The following is an 11,144-nucleotide window of genomic DNA, read 5'->3' on the forward strand; positions in this document are numbered from 1 at the left end:
TTCACCAAATATTATGATCGTAAAGTCTATAGAAATTTTCATTTTTTTAATCCACTCTCATCGTTGCTATTTATAGTTTTTTTATTATTTATTTAGATGTTTATCCAAAGCCATATTTGATTATTATGAGCTTTGATAAAATATACTCTGTTGATTCTATTACTGGAGATATTTATGTCAGCACTATTAATGGCTTCAGTAAGAATAAATCTGACCATGCATCAAGATATAATGACATAGAAATTGATGTAGTTGAGAATGTGCTTTACTACATTGATGACAAAGACATCAAACGGGGAAATCTTGACTTAACTACAAACGAAATTTTTGTGAAAAATGTTTCTGTTCATGATATTACAGTTGACTGGATTGGTCGTCGTATCTTTTACATTGACTCCACGAACATTATCTACCAAATTTATTTGAAAAAGAAAAATACAAGTGTTATGAGGTTTCAACCAGGCTTACAATTTTCCAGCATTGCATTTGACTCAAAACGTGGGTAAGGCAATATTGAAATTCTTTTTATTTACTTGTAAGCGCAAAATTAATAAACTATGTCAATCTATTGGAGGGTTTTCTTATGTAAGGTAAGTGTTTTTATTTTTAGATACGGTGTTTTAATTTAATAGAAAAGTTGAAATTTAGAAGTCCGTATTATGGTTTGTTATTTAAAGGTTTAATAATAGTAAAAAATATCGATTTTCAAGGGAAATCGAAACTCGCTTTTTCCAGAGGGAGCGAATATTAAGTATTTTTTGTGTATAAAGAAACAAACATCATATATTTGGACAGCTATTCAATAAAATCAACGAGATTTGGCCAGCAAAATTTTATTGCGTGACTATAAGGAATTTCAAACCAATTGCAATAATGAACACGTTTCGTGTGATTATTCAGCACACATGCAGTAGAAAATAACATGCAGATACTGAAATTTCAAAAATCGACAGCGATATTTATCTTGAGCAACCAAAGAGCTTTGAGAAAAAAGGTAACAACGGAGAAAACAATGTTTATAATTGATGAAGTCGTTAAATGAAATAAAACAGAGAGGTAGAAACTGCAATGAAATATTAAATAATTACTTTACAGATGAAACTTTAGTCAAATACTCATAGAACATTGGTTTGCCACAACCTACAAACAAAATTTAGTCCAACTTCACTGTGCAACTTGGTGTTGTACATTGAATTAGGTTGATGACTTCGGCTGGCCACCTAAGAGCGCTTTTCTTTGTCAGAAAAAGCAATTTGCTTGACGCCTCCATGTTAATCATATGCTTATTAAGATATGCTCTACACAAACGTTTTCAACAGATTGGGATTATTGCTTGTTGCTATGCTGTGCCATTTAATATACTTTAACCTTTTAGAAGCAGTGTAAGAGATGTGCAACAATCAAAGATATAAAAAATTCACGAAGGTGGTGAACGTAAAAAACTTCAACTTTTCGTTTTTTATTAAAGATAAAAAAACTACACACATTCCAACGTAGTTACATGAAAAATATAAAAATGGATTTTAGTTTTGCAAAAATGTGGCACTTTAAAAACACATAATCAATATATCAAGTTTATAGGTTTTCAAGCCTTCCTTTAACTTGCATTGAATGGCAGAGTATATTGAAAAGTCAAGAGTTGCAAATTAAGTGGCTGCACACTTCCCTTTAATAAATTCAATCACACATCTAATCAAATCATCTGAATGGAAAATCATTCCACTACCTTTAGTTCATGCAGTGTTTCTTAGTGTAGCTTAGGCAAACGTTAGGTCTGTAGTTGCTCAACTGATGATGAATCTGAAGATAATAATCATGTGATTAAAAAGAAATTGGCTTAAAAGCCTTGTGGAGCGAGAACTTTCTGAATATGTTATAAATAATTTACGACTTTAAAATAATTTCCTCTTCTAACAATTCCTATAAACTCTCCATTCATGAGAGCCTTCTAATCAATAAATACAAGTCTTCACTCTTCGTGCAAGGAGGTTCCATTCCACTTAACCTCTCTTGGGCCAGTTCAAATGTCGCATTTTACATGCGCTGAATCAAATGCGAGAATTATGTGCATGTAAAATGCGACGTTTGAATCAATTAAATTCGACGGATTTTAATTTAATGCGACTTTAGTCGCATATTCGACTGAGTTAGTCGAATATTTGACGAAAATTCGATGTTGATTCAAACGCCACATTTTACATGAGCCGAATTTAATGCATAATTTATTTTAAGATATTTCTAAGCAAAAATAAATTATTTCCATGTAAATGCCATGCGCAAAGTTGTAAAAACATGGCGGCGGCGAGTGATGGTAATGGACCTTGTATTTCGTGCACAAGTTTAACAAAATACACTTGTTTAAAGTGCAAAAAATTTATATGTACAAGGTGCTCTATTTTTTAAGACGACGAAGAGAGTATTGGTTGGAAAGCAGAACGAGCGGTTTCTCGTTGCGATGCATGTTTTCCGGAAATTGCCATAATTCTTCCATGTCCACGATTTTTTTCTTGAAATCAGTCTGACATTTCGGCATGTTTTTTGAAATTGTTTCATTCCATGAGTATTCAACGAGAAGTTGACATACCTGCTGCACAATGGTGCTCACCGTTGATACTCCTCTTCCTGCCATTTCAGCGATGGTGTAAAAGTAATCTTCTCGTCCCGAACTGTAAAGGCACATAACAAGTCTTTCCTCCGGAGAAATGGGCTCCTCTGTGACAGTTTGCTTTTGAAGTATAGGTTGAATACGACTTAAAATAAAAAGAAAGTTTCCTCCAGATACACGAAATGTTTTTTTGAATCGAAGATCAGAATAAATACTCCAAACTTCCTTCCACCAGCCGGAATTTTTATCTTGTCTTCGACATGATCGATAAGGAGGGTTACGTATGAAGGCATTTTTTTGACCAATTAACGGTAGAAAAACATGGGAAATTCGCAGAAGCTGCTGTCTCGTTCCTTATAGTTTATTTACTGTAACATGCATCAATATTCGTCTTTTCCTATTAACACAAATCATATTTGAAATGCATAAACTCAACATTTTCCTGTTCGCCATTTTCGGAAATTAGTACAAGAAAATGAATAAACTATGAAAAAGTGGAAGCATAACTATAATAAATGCGACTATTAAATTCGACGTCTGAATCAAACTACGCATAAAACTATTTTAGTCGACTAAAACTCAGATTTGATTCGGCGCATGTAAAATGCGACATTTGAATCGGGCCTTAACTTCACTAAATTTTACTTCCCAAATTCTTTATCATGTAATCCATTTGACACCGCCTCCTTTAGTCGTAATTTAACACCTTTTGTAAATACAATATCTTGTCTTTAAATCACATTATAAATTATTTCTTGCCTGAATATGTTTTGAGTAAGGACGAAACGTCAATATAAATTCAATTTTACAGCTTTTAGTCTATTTCTATAGCTCTAATTAAAACTTCATGTTAGGCATTAATTGTTATCATAATACAAGAAAAAATTAAGTTTCACGAACACAAAAAGCCAAAAGAACGGTAATATATACAAGAAAGTTTTTAAAGAGTTCGGGGCAAGTAGCAATGAACAAATGAAGACATGGATTTTACTGTTACTCAAATGCGTAATATATTTAAGAAATGTATTGGAGAATGCAAATGAGCTGCGATGATAATCAAAACTGCCAGTTGCATCAAACATTTTCGATAAAGTAAAGGCCATAGTGTTCAAGCAGGTTTTGCAGCTTGTCCAATCCAAAGATTCTTAAAAACACGAACATGACATGGCGATAGAATCATCATTTTTAAATGATACCAATAGCGTTAGCTCCAATGTCAATCTTTTTCTGATTTTCCAGAAAAACAATGAAAAAATTTGACAATTAAAAAGACAAGGTTACGATAGTTTAAAAAAAATCGTTTGTCCAAACAAACAGAAAAAAAGTATCAACCAAAGACAATGTTTTTAAAGCTATAGCTCTTTTAAAGACATTTGTGGACGATGATCCATCCGAGGAGCTGCTACTTTTCATTCAAGATGAAACTGAAAAATTAAGAAAGTTTAAAATTGAAATGACAAAGCTTTCTTAATTTTATATCTGCATTAAATGGTGCATATCATTTACCAACACCAAATTTTAAATTCGAACAAAATTTCCACGCATCAGCTAATTTTCAGCATTATTAGTTAACAACACATTTCATTCAGCAGCCACTCCAAACTACAGCATTACTAAATCTGACAATGATTGTAAACAATACCAATCATTATAAAAGTTATGTGAATAAAAATAACATATTACATTTATTATTATGTTCTGAACCACATGCAATGTTTAATTACTTCATATACTTTAGTTCGGTTTTTAAAAGAGAGATTTCAAAGGATAAAGGTGATCTTTTCTTGTTAGTTACAATAGCTTTATGTTGCTATGTTATCAAATTTTATGAATATGTTCCATTAAACCGTCTATATATGAAGTTAGTTCTGAATACTTTGACAACATCTTTGGCTAAACTAAAAAAGTATTCTATCTTTCCTTTCTTGCATAGATTAGCCTGCCAATTGTTTATGTATTTCAGTACGTATAGACAAAACTAATGTACATAACAAATATTTTTATTAAGGTATCTATTCTTGGCAGAAAGTACAGAACTTTTCTTATGGTTATGGAGTATGACTGCAAACAAACATCATATTCTTTCAGTTTTACTTCAGTCGATGGCATATGATCTAACGCTTGACATGGCTAAAGAGAAGATTTATTGGCGTGTTTCAAACGGAAATATTTTTTCTTATGTTTACTTCTCCCAAAATGTAATTGATTTTGGAACTTCACGAGGTCCCATGGCAGTATTTGGGGATTTCATTTATATCATGACTAGTGTTGGACAAAGTGTCGTTAGTGTCCATAACACAACAGATCAACGTACGAGACGTAAATATTTTCTTCCTGTAAACAACAGTTATCTTGATTTGGCTGTAGCAATACACAGTATCACTCCTGACTCAAACGGTAGTTAAATATTTACTTATTTGACATAATAATCTAAGACTTGCAAAAACTCCCACGCTAATGTTCATAAAATAGAAAGACGTTAAAAAGTTCAAAGTTACATTGCCTTAGTAAACGGTTGTTCTTCCTTCCAAAATTATAGAAAATTTGATGAACATTAAGTTCAAAGTTCAAAGTGTCTAATTTGGACATTTTTGACGTTTGTCTATTCTTATCAAACTTCTTGGGTGTTAAATTTAAGTCTTTATTTTTTTACATCAATTAAACAATCACTTGGGCTTGAAATCAGTCTTAAATAAAAAAAAATCATGAAAATAGATTGAAAGACAAAAACGTCCAAATTGAGCATGTTGTGCAGTGAGTTTAAGATTTATCAAATTTCTTAAAATTTCAGTATATTGCAAAACAGAGTTTAAACTTTTACATCTTTAGATTAAACTAGATTTGAAACTTTTCATTTTCTTTGTGCATGCTGTTTATATTGAGGCGATTACGAAGTACTCTCATGGTTTTCGAGATTAATTGTTTATTATTTTTACTTTAAAGCCATGCCAAAATACATGAGCTTTGACACATTTTGTAAGAACTACTGATGAATTGATAATTTTCTGAACATTTTTCAATTATCTAACTTCTTTAGTATATCCTTTATAGTGTCCGAAACAGCCAGCAAATTTGTTCATTCTCTGTAAATTTTTAACATTTATTTAATTGTTTTGTTTTTCCGAAATGCGTAACACCAAAAATACCAACATTGCATAACAAACTTGCTTGCTGGGTACGTGAACGTGCATATTGAGTGACAAATTGTGCTCTTTGAGGAAGAATATGTTTCGTTTGAAATCCCTGGTTGATTTTATTTTTAATTTTATTGATCGATATAGCGACAAGCACTTTTCACTTTCCTTTGTGTGGACCACAGACATACTATCGTAAAATTAATGGAACATTGAACTGCACGTGTATGGAAGGATACTTTGGAGAATGTAACTCGTGCCAAGGTATGGATTTATTACTGTCTTTATCAAGATTTTTTATCACCGATCATAAATAAAGAGCATCTCTGTGCAGTTTTAAAACTTTGTTCTTTGTTGAGAATCCGGAGCTGTTCGCTGTGCTGTTGCTTCTGTGCAAGGAATTTTCTGCATCTACATTTTACATGTAACCACAAAAATAAGGCTCCCCGCCACACATGCAAGTTCATCATTATCAATACAATCAAGCAAGAAATCAGTAATAAAGTTATGAAAAGCTTCAATACACTTAAAGCTCCCTCAGCACATTACATTAAAAGCGTATTGTTCTCTAAATGACAATAGCATATGTTAGCATTAGCACATTTTGATTTTCTCTACATTAAGGAGGAGCTAGGGTTAGGGTTAGGGTTAACACTCCTACTGCTGTTAGCAATCTAGCTATGGCCCTGCTAACCTAGACACACCATATTAAACAGTCTTGAGTTTATTGTTGGTTGGCTTTTTGAACTAAGAATTCTGTAAATCCAAACTTTTTATAAAATTTTGACGGACATTATTCCAGACCTCCTATAATGAGTGCACCTCAATAATATTACATCAAATGTCTTCAACCAATGGATTGTAGCTTTATGAACTCTTTCCAAGAACAGACAAATATGGCCGAGTAATCACTCAGTAGGCTATGTAGGCTGAATCTTACATTCCCGCGTTTTTAAAAGTCCTGTTCTCTTTAAACACAGTTTTTACTCTTTGCCATTCTAGATGAGATAAATGTTCAAAATTCCAATAATATATCCTGTTGGAAACTGTACGATATACAATTATAATACTCTCTGTATAGAACTCATAAAGTAGTGAGTTTATCTCGTTATAGATTTAAATTTATTCTATAATGTTTACACTATGAGTAACAAAACTGAAGCAAAGGCAAAGGAGCATAAGAAACGGAGTTATATTACTCAAAGTCCCACAAATTTTTCTAAGCTTACAAGCCGCGCAATTAGTCGTACGACGCTTAGTATGGGTGGTATCCATTGATAATATTCATTCATACATATCTTGTTATTTTTCGATGTAAGAAAATTAGGTTTTACTGTTAAGCAATCACTTCCTTTAAAAACCTAAATAGGCAATATTTTTAGGAGGTTCAATAAATAAGGTCAAAAAATGTATGTAAGTAATGTGTAATAACGTTTTGCAGTAGATGGCATTAAATTTCTATTGGGTTTAATAAAATTTCAAATGACTTTCTTACTATTCAATTTAACGCTAGTAGAGTTAGACTGGAACTTTCTATTCAGACATAAAAAAATTTCACGTAAGCACACATTACAATGAAATTGGCTTTAATCTGGAAAATTAGGAATATTATGCGAAATGGGCGTAAAAATGAGCTATATTTGACAGCTTACCTCAAGTTCATGCACATTTTTGGTGTTATGATTTCCTTATTTTAGTATTTTTTTCTCGATTACAATAGTATGGAATGAATTAGTTTTTAGTCTAAAACAGACAGTTGATTATGCCCAATGTAAATACATAACAAATCCTCATCAACACTTAGCGATTATTATAACCATCCATTTAAACACAAAGGTTTCCCCTTATAATTAAAATGTCAAGTGTTAGCCAGACTACACCAGCTTCACAATCAATTGCTTTTATTTCTTTTAAAATTTCTATACAATTTTTTTAAGAATTGTATTCTATTATACTTTAATCTGCAACTTGTGGCTACTCTACAAAACCAGCTCAAAGACCCTCCTCATTCCTTAAAAACCCTTTAGGTATTGAAAGACCTGTTTTAAAAAACATATGACTGCATAACACAATCCTGCCTGTTTAAGCATTTTTAGTCAGCTTTTACAGTGTAAAAGTGCATATTAAATATTCTATTCTATTCGTACAAATCATTCTGAAAAAAATTACTTGTTATTGTTGTCTTATTTATTTTTTCATTCGTCTAGCAAGCTGTCCTTCTGATTGGTTGCATATAGAATCATCTTGTTATTTCTTCAGTGCAAAAGCAGCAACATGGATTGAAGCTAGAAAACTTTGTCAACAGAAGGGAGGAGATCTTGCTGTTCCAAAAAATATTGCTGAGAATAATGCCATTTCCAGAATCATTTTGAGAAAAGGCAGGGATGGTCATTTTATTGGTTTGTATCGCAATAAAAGCGACAATCAGTTCTACACAGTTCAAAATGGCAAGCCCAGTTTCACATTATGGTATCCGAGAGAACCTAATAATCATGGTGGTGTAGAGGACTGTGTTGTAATTTATTGCAACGATTATAAATCAAGTGGAATGACGTTGATGTTGGCGTCACTTTAACTTCATCTGTCAACGTGAGAGACGTAATTTAAACTGTGAGTAGCTTCTATAATTATCAATACATTAGGTACTTTACATAAATGTACTATTTTGTGGTAAAATTGGTGCATTCTTTAGTTATTGTTTTCCTGCCAAAAATGTTAGAACTAGAGAACTCATTCGACCATGTAGCAGATTGTTGAGCACTAAAAGCGAATTCTGAACTTTTATGCAACTAAGAGTGATTCAATCAATGGCCCAAGGTGAAATGTTAATGGCTTGAAGACAAATAATTCTTTTATCGCCAAAAATAGTTTAACATATTCAACTAATATTAATGTGGTACCAAATTTGGCAATCTGAAAAATGCAAGTATATCTTGGTTCATACTAAAGATGTCAATTCAATAAAGAACTGTTATGCAGGAAATGGTCACTTAAATATCAAAAATAATTGAGAGTTATGTTTAGTAATAGTTTGCAGGAGTAAATGTGTCAAAACGGAACCTTAGATGAAGCTTCCCAAACTTATATAAATTCAAAAGACCTGCTTTTAGGCAATAATGAAAATGCCATACCTTCTTAGCCATTCTCCTTTACATAACTTCTTTGTCCGTCACGCCCTACTGCTGAGCACATTAGGTCACAAAACATGAATATTCGCACATATATGAATTTTAACCCCCACCTCCAATCAACGTTCTACTTTTGGCCCTGGTCGTAGCCAACCTGCTTGTATTTAGTCTTGTTTTGTTGGTTTTTCTGTGTTGATTTACTTAGAAAACAATAAACTTTAAAATGAGCAGTGCTTGATGGAACAATGAATAAGGCTTGGTTGAATAACATTTTTTTAAAATTTTACGGTAAGATGCAACGTCTCCAAATATCGCTGCTTTTCATACCAAGATATGCATATCAATGACGACATGCTTGGATCAAGTATGATTTTTCCACTTCTTGTAAAAATTTTTTTCAAAGGATTTAATGCGGGTAAACCCTCAAGCTTGTTTGGTATAGGTGATATGCTTTAATTTCATATAATTTTGTTAGTCGATGCATTTTCTTTTGCAAAGATAATCCAACATCTTGAATTAACAAACTCAAAATTTCCGACACTTGCAACGACAGGATAAGATAATTATTATCCCCCTGTTGTGTGAATTTTTCCAAAGCCAATCTCATTGCTTTAAATGGCTAAGTTTTTTTTCGATTTTTTTTTATTAATGATAAAAATAATTCAAAATAGCAACCGTCGTGGGTACACGTCACACTTCATAATTCATAGTCTTATTAGCTATGTAAGAACTAGGTTTGATTTATATTATAAATGCCGCCTTATCAATCCCACTACCAGATTTAACTTTCTTTATGTGTGGTTCTGCTTGTAGCCCTTGGTGAGCAATTTCTATCGTGTACAGTAAATGATCGTTAATTAATGTATTATGTTGATAGACTCATTCTTCTTGTCAAAAATCAAACGTAGTCTTTATGATTTACAAAAATATTTGTCTAAACGAATCTAGAATGTTGCGTTACAAATAAATTACTAATACCGTTCCCAAAATCACAGATCTTACTACACTCTCATTTGTTATAGAATTTATTTGACGTTTTAGATGTTGATTTGTTCATATCAAATACTTTTATTAAAAATATTAGGACAATTATGTTTTTACATTCTCGTAAAATCAATTCGAAAGTAATAAGTTAAACAAAAAATTTCATATTTATTTATTACACATCTTTAAATTAGACATAAAATTGCTTAATTTATGGTACACATTTTCAAACAACTTTATTGTGAAACATTAGATATCGGCGAATGTCAGTCTTCTCCTTGTGGCAAAGATAACTCATGCATAAATATCCCAGGCTCCTACGAATGCCTATGCTCCACTGGATACAAACTTGACAAATCCAAAAAGAAATGTGTCGGTAAGTTGGTCTTTCTAGATCTTTTAACTTATGTTGCAAGCTTACGTGACTTCATGAAAATTCTTTGAAAACTGCTTGAACTGTTAAAATATGGGAAATGCTTGACAAGGTCTTGTGTTCAATTGCACAAATTACTAGCTAACTCAAGAAGGGCGTCTGTCGAAAGTCCCTGCTGATTAAGTGAATTAAAAGCTAAATAGATAACAATTAGTGGTTTATAATACATTAGAACTGACTTAAGCTTGTTTAAAGTGAGCATTTTATGTGAAACTAACATAAAGTTTGAATTCACTTAATTAGAATTCAATTTGTAAGTAAAGACAATTTGCCATTCTAAATTAGATAAATGTTCAAAATTCCAATAATATATCCTGTTTGAAACTTTACGATATACTATTATAATGCTCTATGCATAGAACTCATTAAGTAGTGAGTTTATCTCGTTCGAAATTTAAATTTATTCCATAATGTTTATACTATGAGTAACAAAACTGAAGCAAAGGCAATGGAGCATAAGAAACGGAAACGTCGTCAAAAGATTGAAATTTTTGGGGGAAAGTTATATTACTTAAAGTCCCACAAATTTTTCTAAGCCTACAGGCCCGCAATTAGTCATCCTCCTCTTAGTATGGGTGGTATGCACTGATAATGTGTTCATTCATACATATCATGTTCATTTTCGATGTAAAAAAATTAGGTTTTAATGTTAAGCATTTTTTATTCAGACATAAAAAAATTTCATGTAAGCACACATTACAATGAGGTTGACTTTAATCTGGAAAATTAGGAATTTTATTTGAAATGGGCGTAAAAAGGAGCTATATTTGACAGCTTACCTCAAGTTCATGCACATTTTTGGTGTTATGAATTCCTTATTTTAGTATTTCTTTCTCGATTACAATATTATGGAATGAATT

The sequence above is a fragment of the Xenia sp. Carnegie-2017 genome, unplaced genomic scaffold (assembly GCF_021976095.1).
Source record: "Xenia sp. Carnegie-2017 unplaced genomic scaffold, XeniaSp_v1 HiC_scaffold_3, whole genome shotgun sequence".
In the NCBI taxonomy this organism is placed as follows: domain Eukaryota; kingdom Metazoa; phylum Cnidaria; class Anthozoa; order Malacalcyonacea; family Xeniidae; genus Xenia; species Xenia sp. Carnegie-2017.